A 14,398-nucleotide genomic window follows, 5' to 3' on the forward strand; every position below is an offset into this window, starting at 1 on the left:
CTCACGGGCCCAGCCGCTCCGCGGCGTGTGGGATCTTCCCGGACCGGGGCACGAACCCGCGTCCCCTGCATCGGCAGGCGGACTCTCAACCACTGAGCCACCAGGAAAGCCCAACTAGAACTTTTGTAAACTGCTGGTATTAATGTAAAACGGCATGGTCACTGGAAATCACTGGAAATCACTGGAACAGCTCTATTGAGATATAATTTACATACTGTAGGATTCACCAATTTTAAGTGTACAATTAAATGAGTTTTGAAGTCAGAGAGAATCAGGTAGCCACCACTGCAATCATGAAAGAGAACATTTTTTTCATCCACCAAAACTTCTCTTATGCCCTTTGTAGTCTATTCCATCTCCACACCAACTACGTTCCCTGTATCTACTTCTTGTCACCATAGTTTTTTTGTTTTGTTTTTTAAATTTATTTTTGGCCATGCTGTGCAGCATGTGGGGTCTTAGTTCCCTGACCGGGGATCAAACTCATGCCCCCTGCAGTGGAAGCATGGAATCCTAACCTCTGGACAGCCAGGGAATTCCTGTCACCATAGTTTTGACACTTCTAGAATTTTATACAAATGGAATCATGCATGAGGTAGTCTCCTGTGTCTGGTTTTTTAGAATAATGCTTTTGAGGTTCTTTCTGTATTGTTGCATCAGTAGCTGGTTTGCTGAGTATTGTCAGTCTTTTATTTGTTTGTTTATTTATTTTTGGCTGCGTTGGGTCTTCATTGCTGCGCACAGGCTTTCTCTAGTTGCAGCGAGAGGGGACTATTCTTCCTTGCGGTGCGCGGGCTTCTCACTGCGGTGGCTTCTCTTGTTGCAGAGCATGAGCTCTAGGTGTGTGGGCTCAGTAGTTGTGGCTCTTGGGCTCAGTAGTTGTGGCTCGTGTGCTCTAGAGCACAGGCTCAGTAGTTGTGGCACACAGGCTTAGTTGCTCCACGGCATGTGGGATCTTTCCAGACCAGGGCTCGAACCCGTGTCCCTTGCCTTGGCAGGTGGATTCTTAACCACTGTGCCTCCAGGGAAGTTCCTAGTCTTTTCAATTTTAGCCATTCAAATTGATATATAAGGTAGTCTTATTGTGGTTTTAATCTGCATTTTGCTAGTGACTAATGATCTTCAGCAACTTCTCACATGCTTATTTTTAGCCATTCATACGTCTTATTTTTGGCAAAGTATATATTCAGATATTTTGCTTGTTAAAAAATCAAATTGCTTGTCCTATTTTTGAGATGTATCCTGAATATATAAAGAACAATTACAAGTCTTCTATCAGAGATACATTTTGAAAATATTTTCTTTCAATCAGTGGTTTTCCTTTTGATTTTCTTAACAGTGTCTTTTGAAGAGCAAAACTTTTTATTTTGATGAAATCCAGTTATCAGTTTTAGCTTTTATGACTTATGCTTTCTATGTCTGAAGAATTTTACCTAACTCAGGATTACAGTGATTTTTCTCCTAAGTTTTCTTCTTCAAATTTTATAGTTTAGCACTTACATGTAGGCCTGTGATCCATTTTTTGCACGTGAATATCCAGTTTCTAGTACCATTGTTGGAGAGACTTTATCCACCACTGAATTACCTTGGCACCTTTGAAAACCAGTTGACCATATGTGTGGTGGTCTCTCTCTAGACAGGGTTCACGTTTTGCATATGGATATCCAGTTTTCAGTACAGTTGCTGAAAAGACTTTATCCCACACTGACTTACCTTGGCACCTTTGAAAACCAATTGGTCATATGTGTGGTGGTCTATCTCTAGACATTCTATGCTTTTAATGTACATGTCTATCCTTAGTTCTACACTATGTAGATTACTGTAGCTTTATACTAAATCTTCAGAGTATGTAGTGCAATAGTATAAATCCTCTAACTTTTCTTTTTCAGAACTGTTTCGGCTATGCTAGGTCCTTGGCTTTTGCGTATATATCTGAGAATCAGCTTTTCAGTTTCTATCAAAAAACCTGCTGGGATTTTTATTAGGATTGCACTGAATCTATAGATCAATTTGGGGAGGATTGACATCTTAATGATATTGAATCTTGTGATTTATGAACATGGTATATTTTCCATTGTGGGGTCTTCTTTAATTTTTTTTAGCAAATAGTTTGTACTTTCTCAGTGTACAGGTCTTGCACATACTTTTATAATGTTTTTGATGTTATTACACATGGTATTTCTAATTTTTTGTAGTTTATAGAAATATGGTTAATTTTTTGTATATTGATCTTGAATCACTTTGCCAAATTCTCTTAATAGTTGCAGTTATGTTTTTTTGTAGACTCCTTAGGAATTTCTACGTAAATGACAATGTCTATAAATCAAGTCAGTTTTATTTCTTCCTTCCCAGTCTGTGTGTCTTTTGTTTTATTTTATTTTCTTTTTTGCCTCAGTTTACAGAATGAACTCTAGTACAATGATGAATAGAGATGAATAGAGGTTGTTAAAAAAACAAAAAAAAGACATCCTTACTTTGTTCCTGATTTTAGAGAGAAGGCATTAGTTTTCACCATTAAGTGTGGTGTTAGCAGTGGGTTTTTCTTGGATGCCTTTTATCAAGTTGAGGAAGTTCTCTGATATTTATTCATTTTGTAAAAAATCATGAGTGTTGAATTTTGTTAAATGCTATTCTGAACCTATTGAAGTGATGGTATTGCTTTTTTCTTTTTGGGCATTTCATTTTTATCTGTTAAGATGGTGAAATACATTGATTATTTTTGAGTATTAAACCAGCCTTGCACTCATGGAATAAATCTCACTTGGTAATTTTTATATATTGCTGCTTTTGATTTCTAAAAATTCTATTAGGATTTGTGCATTTTATGTTCATAAGGATTATTGTTTTCTTGCAGTGCCTTTGGTTTTGTTACGTGGGTAATGTTAGCCTCATAAAATGAGTTGGGAAGTGTTTGCTCTTCTGTTTTCTAGAAGAGTTTGTCTGTATTATATACAGGTTTATTAGAGGTTATTATTTTTTACTTAAACGGTTGGTAAGGATCACCAGTAAAGCCATCTGAGGCTACAGTTTTCTTTGTGGGGACATTTTTAAGTTACAATTTCCATTTTTAAAGAAGATGTAGGACCAATTAGATTATCTGTTTCATCTTAGGTGAGTTTTCATAGTTTGTATCTTTCAAGGAATTTGTCTACTTCACCTAGGTTGTCAAATTTATTAGCAAAAAATAGTTCATAATATTCCCTTATTATACTTTTCATGTCTGTAACATTTCTTTTCTTGATGTAGGTAATTTGTGTCTTCTCTCTTTCCTGGTTAGACTGGCTAGGGGTTAATCTGTTTTATTAATATTTTCAAAGAAAAAGTTTTGGTTTTAGTGATTATTTTTAATCTTTTTTGGTTTTCTTTGTTTCATTGATTTGTGCTTTTATGTTATTTCATTTTGTTTACTGTGCTTAATTTACTGTATTTTTTCTATTAATGCAAAATTTAAATCACTGATTTGCCACTTCTATTTTAATAAGTATTTCATGTTAAAAGTTTCCTTTAAGCATCACTTTACCTGTATTCCACAAATTTTAATTGGATGTTTTTATTTTTCAGTTCAAAATATTTTGTAATAATTTCCCTTATGATTTCTTCTTTGACCCATAGGTTATTTAGAATTGTGTAGTTTAACATCCATATATATAGGGATTTTACTCATATTTGTCAGTTGATGATTTCTAGTTTAATACTCTGTGGTCAGGATACATATTTTATATGATTTCAGGCCTTTTAAATTTATTCAGATTTGTTTTACGGCCCAGAATGTGGTCTGTCTCGGTAAGTACTCTGTGTGCAGTGGAAAAGGATGTGTGTTTTGTTGTTGATGGGTAGAGTGTTTTATAAATGTCAGTTAGACAAGTTGGGTGATAGTGTTGTTCCGATCTTCTGTATATTTACTGATTTTCTGTTTACTTGTTTTATCAGTTACTGAGAGAATAGTGTTAATCTTTGATATTATTGCTGATTTGCTTATTTTTTCTGGCTCTATCAGTTTTGCTATATGTATTTTAAAGCTCTGTTATTAGGTATGTACATATTTAAGATCGTCAGATCTTTGTGATGAATTGTTCCTTTTAACATCATGAAATACCATTCTTTATCCCTGGTAGTATTCATTGTTTTGAAATCTACCTTGCCTCGTATGAATATAGCAATTTCAGCTTTCTTTTGATTAGTGTTAGCGTGGTATATCATTTTCCATCCATTTGTGTTTTATTTTTCTCTGTGTTTATACTTAAAGAGGTTTTTAAAAAAGACTGCATAGAGTTGGGTCTTGAGCATCAATCCAGTCTGACTGTCTCTGTACTCTGGAGAGTTTATATACACACATTTTTAAAAGAAAATGGACAGAGGACTACAATTCCGTAGATAAAGTAGATAGATCTCAGTGCAGGGATGTTTTGCTTGCTGTGATAAAAATTTACCCAATCTATAAACATCAAGTGGGGTTAACTATCTTTAGGAAGCCCCTCCAGAAGCATCTCATCTTGCATTGTGATTGCACAGAGATATTGTTTATAAGGTAGCGTATAGTCTAAAATAGTCAGTAAGCAATCTGCAGTCTTGGAAATGGTCTCCTGTTGCTACATCACATGAAAAAAATTCGAGTTGTTGAAAAAAGATGTGAATAAGAGAGGGAAGTGGTAAAAAAGTCCTTTTAAAAAAGCTTAAAAATTTTCCCTGTTGCAAAAGTAATACATGTGTATTGCTCACAGTTTAAATACCCATAAGCAAGAAGCAAATAAGAGTGTTTTACTCTTTAATTCTACCACCCTGAACAAAAAACATTATTGCCTTGAAATATATCCTTCCAATATTTTTTAAACATCAATGTAATTTTCAAATGGAGTCACACTGTAATACTTTTTTGTAACTTTCTTTTCCACTTAATATGTCATGAATATTTTTCCATGATGATGTTCATACTGATCTATATCAGTCTTTCTAATGGCTGCATATTTCAATTTATAATGTATAATCTCAATTTCTAATTTTTCTCTGTTAGTAGCAATGCAGTGTATAGTATTCCTTTAGGATACATTTGTAGAAATTCGACTGTTGGATCAGGGAACATGCAGAATTCTAAAGCTTCTGGAATATTGTCAAAATGCTTGCCTTAAAGTTTGTACCGATTGGTCGTATACTAACATCAGGTGTCTACTATTTACTTTTTTGGGAGATATAGTTTGGATTTGTATCATAACTTCAATTGTCTGGGCTTTCATTTTTTTCTAAAAGCTAATCAACTTGTGATTGCTATAACTTTGATTTAATCAAAGATAATTTTTACATTTACTACAGTTTAAATGGTGAGTAAAAAATACTTTTAACACAGCCTCTTGGAAAAGAAGCGGGGTGGAAAGTATTTTGTTGTGATTGCATAGTTAAAACATATCAGCATCTCAGTGTATTTTGTGATTTCATATAGAGGGTTTTTTATTCGCTTTTGGGTCATCCATGGGTTTTGGCTGCCTTGCAAGGAGGCCAAAGTTTAAAAATTTGAGCTCTAAGCAGGTAAAGTAGTCCTAGTGTTAAGTTAATATATATATTGCACCCCCCGTTCCTTGGTGCAGGGCTCTTGAAACCCTTGTGAATTTCTAAGTGATGAGAGTACTAGAAGCATCTTTTTTTCTTTTTTTTGCCACGCTGTGCAGCTTGCAGAATCTCAGTTCCCTGACCAGGGATTGAACCCGGGCCCTCGAAATCCTAACCACTAGGCCACCAGGGAATGACCCATCTTTTGTTCTAATGAGGTGACTCTTGTTGGGATCCTGGGTGGGTCCTGGTCACCAGAAAGATCCAGCCATGATTAGAGGCTTGGAATTTTCAGCCCTACCCCCCATTCTCCAGAGGGGAGAGAGGGGCTGGAAATGGAGGTCATAATTGATCACGCCTATGTGAGGAAGCCTCATGTAGTAAAGGAGACATACAGGTCTGTCTTGCAGGGGGAGGGGGCAGGGGCAGGGGCGGTGTGGCAGGGTGGACTGGGCTTTCTTAACAATGTTCTATTTGTATTAGTAAATCCAGTGCAGATTAATTTATTTTCTAAATGGATTGGTCTTGGTTCTGTCACTTCTCTGATTCATGTATCTTTCGAAAATGTTTTAGTTTCTCCATTCCCCCATTAAGGGTGATGATGCTTTGAAATACCCCTGAACTCCTCCAGTGATTTGAAATAACCAGTTTGTTTTCCCCTCCTTATTATGAATTATAGCACCGTAATATGTAATTTTTTTGGCAGTCATTTGAGACATCTTAAAGCCTGACTTTGCATTTTGATACTAGAGACTTTATATATTCATCAGGTGTTCCCCAGCATTTCTTTATTGAGAGACAGTCTTCCTGGAGCTTACACTCCAATTCTTGTAGGTACCCAAGCAGGTGCTCCAGAGCTGTCATTGTACAAAAAGCAAAAGTTTTGTGAAGGAGAAAGCATCCATGGTAACCTGTGAGCTGAACTTTGGGGGACTGTTAATATTTTGTGCTGAGGATTAAGATTCCAGTCTTCTTGGAGGGGTCTTGAATTATCAACTGGTGGACTTGGGCATTTAACTATACAAAGTTATATATGCCACTGTATCACCACTGTAGTGGTCCCTTCTGCTTTTAGGGTTCCCTCTATCAGAGCTGTGAGGTAGCTTTCTAATTTACGATCTTTCTCTATTAAAATCCTTTTACAGCATTAGATTATGCCATAGTTGGCAATTCTGAGTTCCTAAAAATAACTGAGTCACTGCAGCTGATCTTATTCTGACTAGTGAAGTGCTAATGACTCAGAAACACAGTCTTCTCCCTTCCCATTGCCTGTGACAGGCCTCCATATGTTTTAATTGACTTAGTGATTTTGGCTTATTGCATCTAAATGCATACATGGTAAATTTAGATTTATGGCTTTAAAAAATATTCTCAAACATATTTCATAGTGTATAAGTGTTTTCAGGCTTTGTTTGTGAACATTAAAGCCCAATATTAAAGTCACCTGGCCCTGAACTGAGAACTACTACTCTGAATTTTGTCGTAATTAATCTTTCTCTCGGATTCTTTAGTTAAAAAGATTTGGTTTAATGATTGTTTAAACTTGGGCCGTCAAGCATAGGGTCAAGCCAATAAGTGTTTGATATGCTCAGATAACTTAAATGAAGCATCAGCTGCTCAGAGATACTGCCCACAGCGGGAATCCAGCTCTTAGGTTAAACACAATTGTAGTTTGAACATTTGTGGGAAAGCTGTGCCTTTGAATTTTTTATTTTATTTTAATTTAGCCAAGTGGAACAAAGACAGTTTGTGAACACACACAAATAGCAGGAAAAAAAAATGTTACTTTAAAAGTCACACTCTGGGTTTCTAGTTCCAGGCAGGACAGAGTAAGCACATTCCTTCCTGTCGCTTCTACTGAATGCAACAATAAAACCTTGATACAATGCATGGAGCAGCTATTTGAGTACTCTCAAAAGCAAATAATAGCAGGTGGATTGGGACAGAAGACCAGAATGCAAAGTACCACTGAACTGGCAATGAGTTTACCATTTTCCCCCTCTGGTCTTCCTGCCATTTGGCCCAGAGGCAAGCATGGAAGTACAGTATGTAGGCTAAAAAGGGAGCCCCAGGAAACCTGAAAGTATCTGAGAGATCTCAGAGAAGGAGGAGCTTGGGAAAGTAACTCCATATAGTTATCTATGAACTCTTGGGCTCATCCCTGAGCTGTATGTGTGGATCTAATCCTACTTAGCATGTAAGTGACTTTGAGAACTTACCTAATAGACCACCACTCAGGTTCCAGACTGACCACTATGTGGCGCATGCAGGACACAAATCCAAATAGCATGCAAAGGCTTTGAAAAATAAAAGTGTTACCATTCTCCAGAAGATTTAAATAAGACCCACAGTCTTATAATATTCAAAATGTTCATGATACAATCATACTCAGCATATGAAAACCCAGGGAAGTCTCCACTAGCATTGGGGGAGACAACAGATGCTAATGCTGGAATGACATAGATGTTGGGATTATCTGATGAAGACTTTATTTAAAGCAGCTATTGTACAAATGTTCCAACAAACTGGCTCAAACTGTTGTGAAACAAATGGACAAGTGAAATTCTTTGCCAAGAAATAGAGGATATAAAGAAGAACCAATACAATAATCAAAATGAAAAACTCACTGGATGGTTTCAATAGTAGAATGGAGATGACAGAGGAAAGAATCAGTGAAGTTGAACATAAATCAATAGAAATTATGCAAACTGAGTAATAAAGGTTAAAAATATTGAGAAAAAAATTAACAGGATTTCAGGGGCTTGTGGGACAAGAAAGGAAGGTCTAATATTCATGTCAGTCCTAGCAGGAGAAGAAAAAAAATGTGGTGCTGAAAATGATAATGGCCGAAAAATTTCCAAAGTTGGTGAAGGACAAAAATATACAGATTCAAGAAGTCAGTAGACTGAGCAAGATACATCCAAAGAAACGTACACCCAGACAGATCATAATCAAACTTCTAAAAACTAAAGACAAAATACTTGAAAGCAGCCAAAGAAAAACAGCGTATTACCTATAGGGGAATGTGGATTTCACCCCAGAAACTATGGAGGCCATAAGTGGCACAGTGTTTTTAAAGTGCTGAAAGAAAAGAAGTCAACCCAGAATTCTATATTCAGCAAAAACAAACAAACAGGCAAACAAAACAATGCCTTCATAAATGAAGGTAGAACAAAGTCATTTTCAGATGAAGGAAAAAGCAGGAAATTTACAGCCAACAGACCTGTACTAAACAATAGTTAAAGGAAGTTCTTTGGATAGAAGGGACATGATACCAGAAGGAATATTGGAACATCAGTAATGAAGGAAGAGCAACAGAAATAGTAGATATCTGGGTAAATATAATAGACTATTCTCTTCTTGAATTCTTTAAAAATATTTTGATGATTGAAATGAAAAATTATAACATTGTGATAGAGTTTTCAATGTATGCAGATGTAATATTTAAGATTACTATAACTTAAAGGGGAGAAGGGGGTAAAGAGACCTATATCATGGGAAAGTTTCTAAACTCCACTTGAAATGGTAAATTATTGATTCTAATTAGACTTTGAATAGCTAAATATTTATATTGTAATCTCTAGAGCACTCAAGTAACTATGCAAGGAGACATGATAAAAACCACAGTGCATTAAAATGGAAAAGTAGAAAATGTTTAATGCAGAAGAAGGCAGGAATGAGGAAAAAGTGATGAAAAACAGGGAAGAAACAGAAAGCAAATAATAAAAATGTAGATCACGAATCCAAACATATCAATAATTACATTAAATATAAATAGTCCAAACAAAACAATCAATGCAGAGATTATCATATTAGATTTTTAAAATAACCCAACTGTATATAGGAAGGTCAGCTACCCAGTCCTGGGTATTTACTCCAGAGAAATGAAAACTTATTCTCCCACAATAACCTGTACATGAATGTTTATTACATCTCTATTTATAATTGCTTAAAACTGGAAACAGTGCTCTGTGGTACATCCATAATACAATAGAATACTACTCACTAATAAAAAGGAACAAACTTGATACATATGACAACCTGGATGAATCTCAGAGGCATTATATTGAGTGAAAGGATCCAGTTTTAAAAGGTCAGGTACTATATGATTCCATTATGTGACAGTATTGAAAATATAAAACTGTAGTGAGGGCTTCCCTGGTGGCGCAGTGGTTGCGCGTCCGCCTGCCGATGAAGGGGACACGGGTTCGTGCCCCGGTCCGGGAGGATCCCACGTGCCGCGGAGCGGCTGGGCCCGTGAGCCATGGCCGCTGAGCCTGCGCGTCCGGAGCCTGCGCTCCGCAACGGGAGAGGCCGCGACAGTGAGAGGCCCGCGTACCGCAAAAAAAAAAAAAAAAACAAAAAAAACAAAAAAAAACTGTAGTGATAAGCATATCAGTAGTCACCAGGAGTTAGGGATGAGGAGAGAGTGTGACTAAGGGATGACACAAGGGACTTTTCTGGGTTGATGGAAGTGTTCTGTATCTTGATTGTGTCACTGGTTATATGTGCTTAAATTCATAAAATTGTACACTAAAAAAGGTCAATTTTACTGTATGATAATTTAAAAATTTTTTTTAAAAGCTGACACTGATTTGAGTGCTTTGGCTCAAGAACGAGGTAGAGTTCCTTTCATGGAAGTAACTCTCTCTTTTTGTTAATTAGATTTTTAAAAATATATTTATTTATTTACGTGGCTGTGCCACGTCTTAGTTGCGGCATGCAGGGTCTAGTTCCCTGACCAGGGATTGACCAGGGATTGAGTCCCCGGCATTGGGAGTGCGGAGTCTTAACCACTGGACCACCAGGGAAGTCCCGGAAGTAACTCCCTTACGGGAGGGGGTGGTCACTTTAAAGTGAGTTGTGATCCTGCTAGGCATAGTCCAGATCCCCCAAAATGGTTAGATGAAAATAAGAAAGTAGTTGGAATATGGCTTGGGAATAGGACCTTTCAGACACAGAAGCAACGAAAATGAGGGAGAGTCTTGCCAAGTTGTGGGAAGCCAGGGGCCCCAGAGGAAAGTTGGGCACTAGGAAATTCTCTTTTTGGGGATCTGCAGGGAACTTGGGTTATATTCTATCAAAGGTGTTAAAGAAATGCAGGAAGCTGAGCCGGATTACCTAAGGTTTGTCCTGACTCACTTCTACATTTTCATGTTTCTGTGATATTTATATGCCCGTTGACTTTTTCTTTTAAATGTGTGCCCATGTATCCCTGTGTGTGTATATTTTTATAGACAATTTAAAAAATGTAGATAAAAATTATAAGAATAAAGATATATGTTTAGTTAAAAAAAGAGACATCTAAGTGATGAAAGTCTAATCCCTTTTGTCATATTAACTGCTGACACTTAATTTGATTTTAGCTTTGTGAAAAATTTAGTACCACATATTGATCACTGATTTTGTATATGCTGTGTACTTTCCACCCAACTGCTCATGCTGTTAACGGCAAACTATTGGATATATTTCTCATCAGAACAGACAGTAAGAGGAAGGAGCCTATTTCCCAGTATCCATAACTAGACTATGCACTTCGTCGTTACTGTTACCGATTTAAAATCCGCCTAGTCCTTGTCCGTGAGGGAAGATGATACAGACTTGTGGGTGTAATGGGCTTGGGAGTCGGGAAGACCCGGGCTCCAGTCCTAGCGCCACCACTCATTCGCTGTGAACCTTGGCCAGACTACGCGCTTCTTCTCAGCTGGGGCTTATTAGAGAGCCGTCACCTCCCAGGATCGTTGCAAGGGTTTAGTTCATAGCAGCGGCGTCCATCCACCCTCCAGGCTCATATCATCCTTCTCTGTTACCACCCGGTGACGGTTTACTGCCCAGCTTACTGTTAACTTGAAAATACCTTAAAAAATTATCATGGGGCTCAAAAGCCAAGGAGCAGTAATCCTCATAACATAAGCGCAGTTGAACTGCTGCCTTGCTGTAAGCAGCATTCCACATTTGCTGCTCTTCTGCCCTATTACCTTGGCTCGTTCAGAGTTGATAACCTTAAAGACTTCTAAAGACCTTAAAGTGTTTCTGTGAGAGGATCAGAGATAAAATATACTTTTGTCGTCACAAAGTGCCAAGTATTTCCTCAGTGTGTTCAATTATTTTAATGCGTGGGTTGAGGTTCTGCCATGATCTGCAAAATATAGTGTACAGTCTTAACAGAATGAATCAGAAGAGAATACACGTGAAAATGTGCGCTGCAGCCTGAATGTTCCCAACTGGGGCAGGGGTGTGTTCAGGAAGAGGTGTGAATGAAGCATTCCCAATCGACCCTAGGGAGTAGATTCTAGAAGAGGGATTAAAGTTTCACTGTAGCAGACCACTAGTATGAATCAGATGAGCTCGGTTTTCTGGCTAGGAGAAATAAAATAAATTGGACTTGATACAACTATTGGTTTAGTTCTCCACAAATCTTTGCATTACTGAACAGTACCTCTGCCTTTGGGGCTGCAAGTTGTGTTGTGATCCTAGTGGGAGTTCCATGTCTGTTTTGGTGGCTGTTATGTGATGGGACAGGAATTGGTTGGCCTAGGGCTTGACCAGACTGGGAGTAAATGGTAATTGGAATCTAGATGTGGCCTTTTGACACTACTCAGCTGTGGTAAAAAAAAAAAAAAAAAAAAAAGATCAAGAGGGATGCTATTGACAGATACCGAGGTAAGGAAATCGGTGGCAGATCAGAGAGTGTCCTGTCAGACCGGGGAGAAACTTATTAGTGTCATGTGAGGTGATGCCCTCACATCCAGGAAGGAAAGGCTAATGGTGGACATAGGAGGTCAGGAATTGGGGGGCAGGTCTCAGTCCTAGCTGAGGTATCAGGCCAGGCGCTCAGGCCCAGAAGAACATAAAAGCTGCCCAAGTCCTAGAACTATGGTACACTTGGAAATTTGGTTAGAGGAGTAAGAATCTGATTCACCTGAGCTATTTTGGTAAGAGTTTCTCAGTTTTTCCAAAGTAAAGACGGGACTGTTCTTAGTGTGTGGGGCAAGGCTGAGCTGGGAGTTAGGGTCTAGTGGTGAGTAGAGGGTAAAGGAGACGTGCATAGGAATGGCGGGAGTTACAGGTTGTTCAGGAGATTTCTCTGATGTGAACATGTTTTCAGCTGCTTAAAAAAAATTTCTTTTTTACAGTAACGTTCATACCAACTCTGTTCAGGTCCAATAGCAACTCCCTACCCCTCCTGTCCCCGACCTTGAGTCTCCCTTGCAGAGGCCATCCCTTTCAATTCTTGAAGCTCTTTTTTTTTTTTTGTATTTACCTTTATATTTCTAAATGACATGCTTATAATGCTATGTCTTGATTTTTTTTCAATATTGGACATAATCTAGAGGCTTCACACTGGGGAAGATTAGCATGCTTTTATATTCTCCAACCACCCTTTCCTCTTTCTCACCCCTAGACGCTTATCTTTTCCTAAATAGGTGATTTTTTTTAAGTCAATTAAATTTTTAACTATGTAAATTATATTTATTTGGTTATTAAGACTTTTTGTACCGTGATTGCTCTTATTTCCTGTAAAACGTTGTGTTTCCTGGAGTTATTTCACTTTTTTCATTTGTGTAGTAATCTCTATTACCTGACAGAAGTGTAAAACTCATAATAATATGAACTCATCAGATTGTGCGCCATTTTTCGCTTTGGAGACATCCCTCCTACTTTGCTTCCTAGGCTGCTGCATAGCTGTCTTGGAATATTCTTCACCTTTTAATATGTAAGATTCCTGTTTCCTGGAACCTCCATCTTCCTTTGTTTTGGAGGCGATGTTCGGTAACTAACTGAGAAAGGCAGCATGGGAGGTAAAAATATTTTGAGAGCCTTACATCCCTGAAAATTGTTCTTTTCCCCTTTCCTCTCATTTGATTCATGGTTGGCTAGATGTGGAATTCTCGGTTGGAAGTCATTTTCCTTCAGAATTGAAGGCATTGCTTTATTGTCTTTCTAGTTTTCAGTATTGCTTCTGAGAATTATGATGCCATTCTGATCCCTGTTCTATTGTATATAAACTGTTTTCCTTTCTAGAAACTTTCAGAATCTTTTTTTGGTGTTCTGAAATTTCAAGCTGAAGTGCTCTAAAGTAGGTTTTTATCCGTCTTCATTCTGAAGTTTTAATAGGTCCTTTCAGTGTGATACTCATGTCCTTCAGTTATGAGCAATCTTCATGTCTTTCTTCTTTGAAATTTTCTACTTTGTGTTTTGTCCATTCTCTTTTTTTAAAAATTCATTCATTTAATTTATTTATTTTTGGCTGCACTGGGTCTTCGTTGCTACACACAGGCTTTCTCTAGTTGCCGCAAGCAGGGGCTACTCTTGCGGTCCGCGGGCTTCTCATTGCGATGGCTTCTCTTCTTGCGGAGCACGGGCTCTAGGTGCACGGGCTCAGTAGTTGTGGCACATGGGCTCAGTAGTTGTGGCTCGTGAGCTCTAGAGTGCAGGCTCAGTAGTTGTGGCGCACGGGCTTAGCTGCTCCGCGGTATGTGGGATCTTCCCGGACCAGCGCTCGAACCCACATCCCCTGCATTGGCAGGTGGATTCTTAACCACTGCACCACCAGGGACGCCCTCCATTCTCTTTTTAAAGTTCTTATTTTTCCGTTGTTGGGCCTCTTGGAATAATCCCGTCATTTCTATCTTTTTTTTTCCTCCTCTGTTGTGTTCTTTGCCTTTTTGTTCTGTTTCTTAGAAAACTTCAGTGCTTACTTCCCATCCTGCTTTTGAAGGTTTTTTCCTTTAAATTTATGCTGCCATGTTTCCATTTTCCAAGATAACTTTATTTTTTGAATGTTGGAACGTTTCTTGTCTTCTTTTACTTTTCTAATGACTTAATTTTTTCTTCTGTTCCCTGAATGATCTTT

At 37.9% G+C, this 14,398-nt stretch overlaps 1 protein-coding gene across 7 annotated transcripts in view; it reads left to right on the forward strand.

Annotated features, from left to right (window-relative positions):
• HERC3 (HECT and RLD domain containing E3 ubiquitin protein ligase 3) overlaps nt 1–14,398 on the forward strand; it is a 140,068-nt gene that overhangs the window by 31,385 nt on the left and 94,285 nt on the right. The window lies entirely within an intron of this gene.

Source organism: Physeter macrocephalus, chromosome 7, assembly GCF_002837175.3.
Source record: "Physeter macrocephalus isolate SW-GA chromosome 7, ASM283717v5, whole genome shotgun sequence".
Classification (NCBI taxonomy): Eukaryota; Metazoa; Chordata; class Mammalia; order Artiodactyla; family Physeteridae; genus Physeter; species Physeter macrocephalus.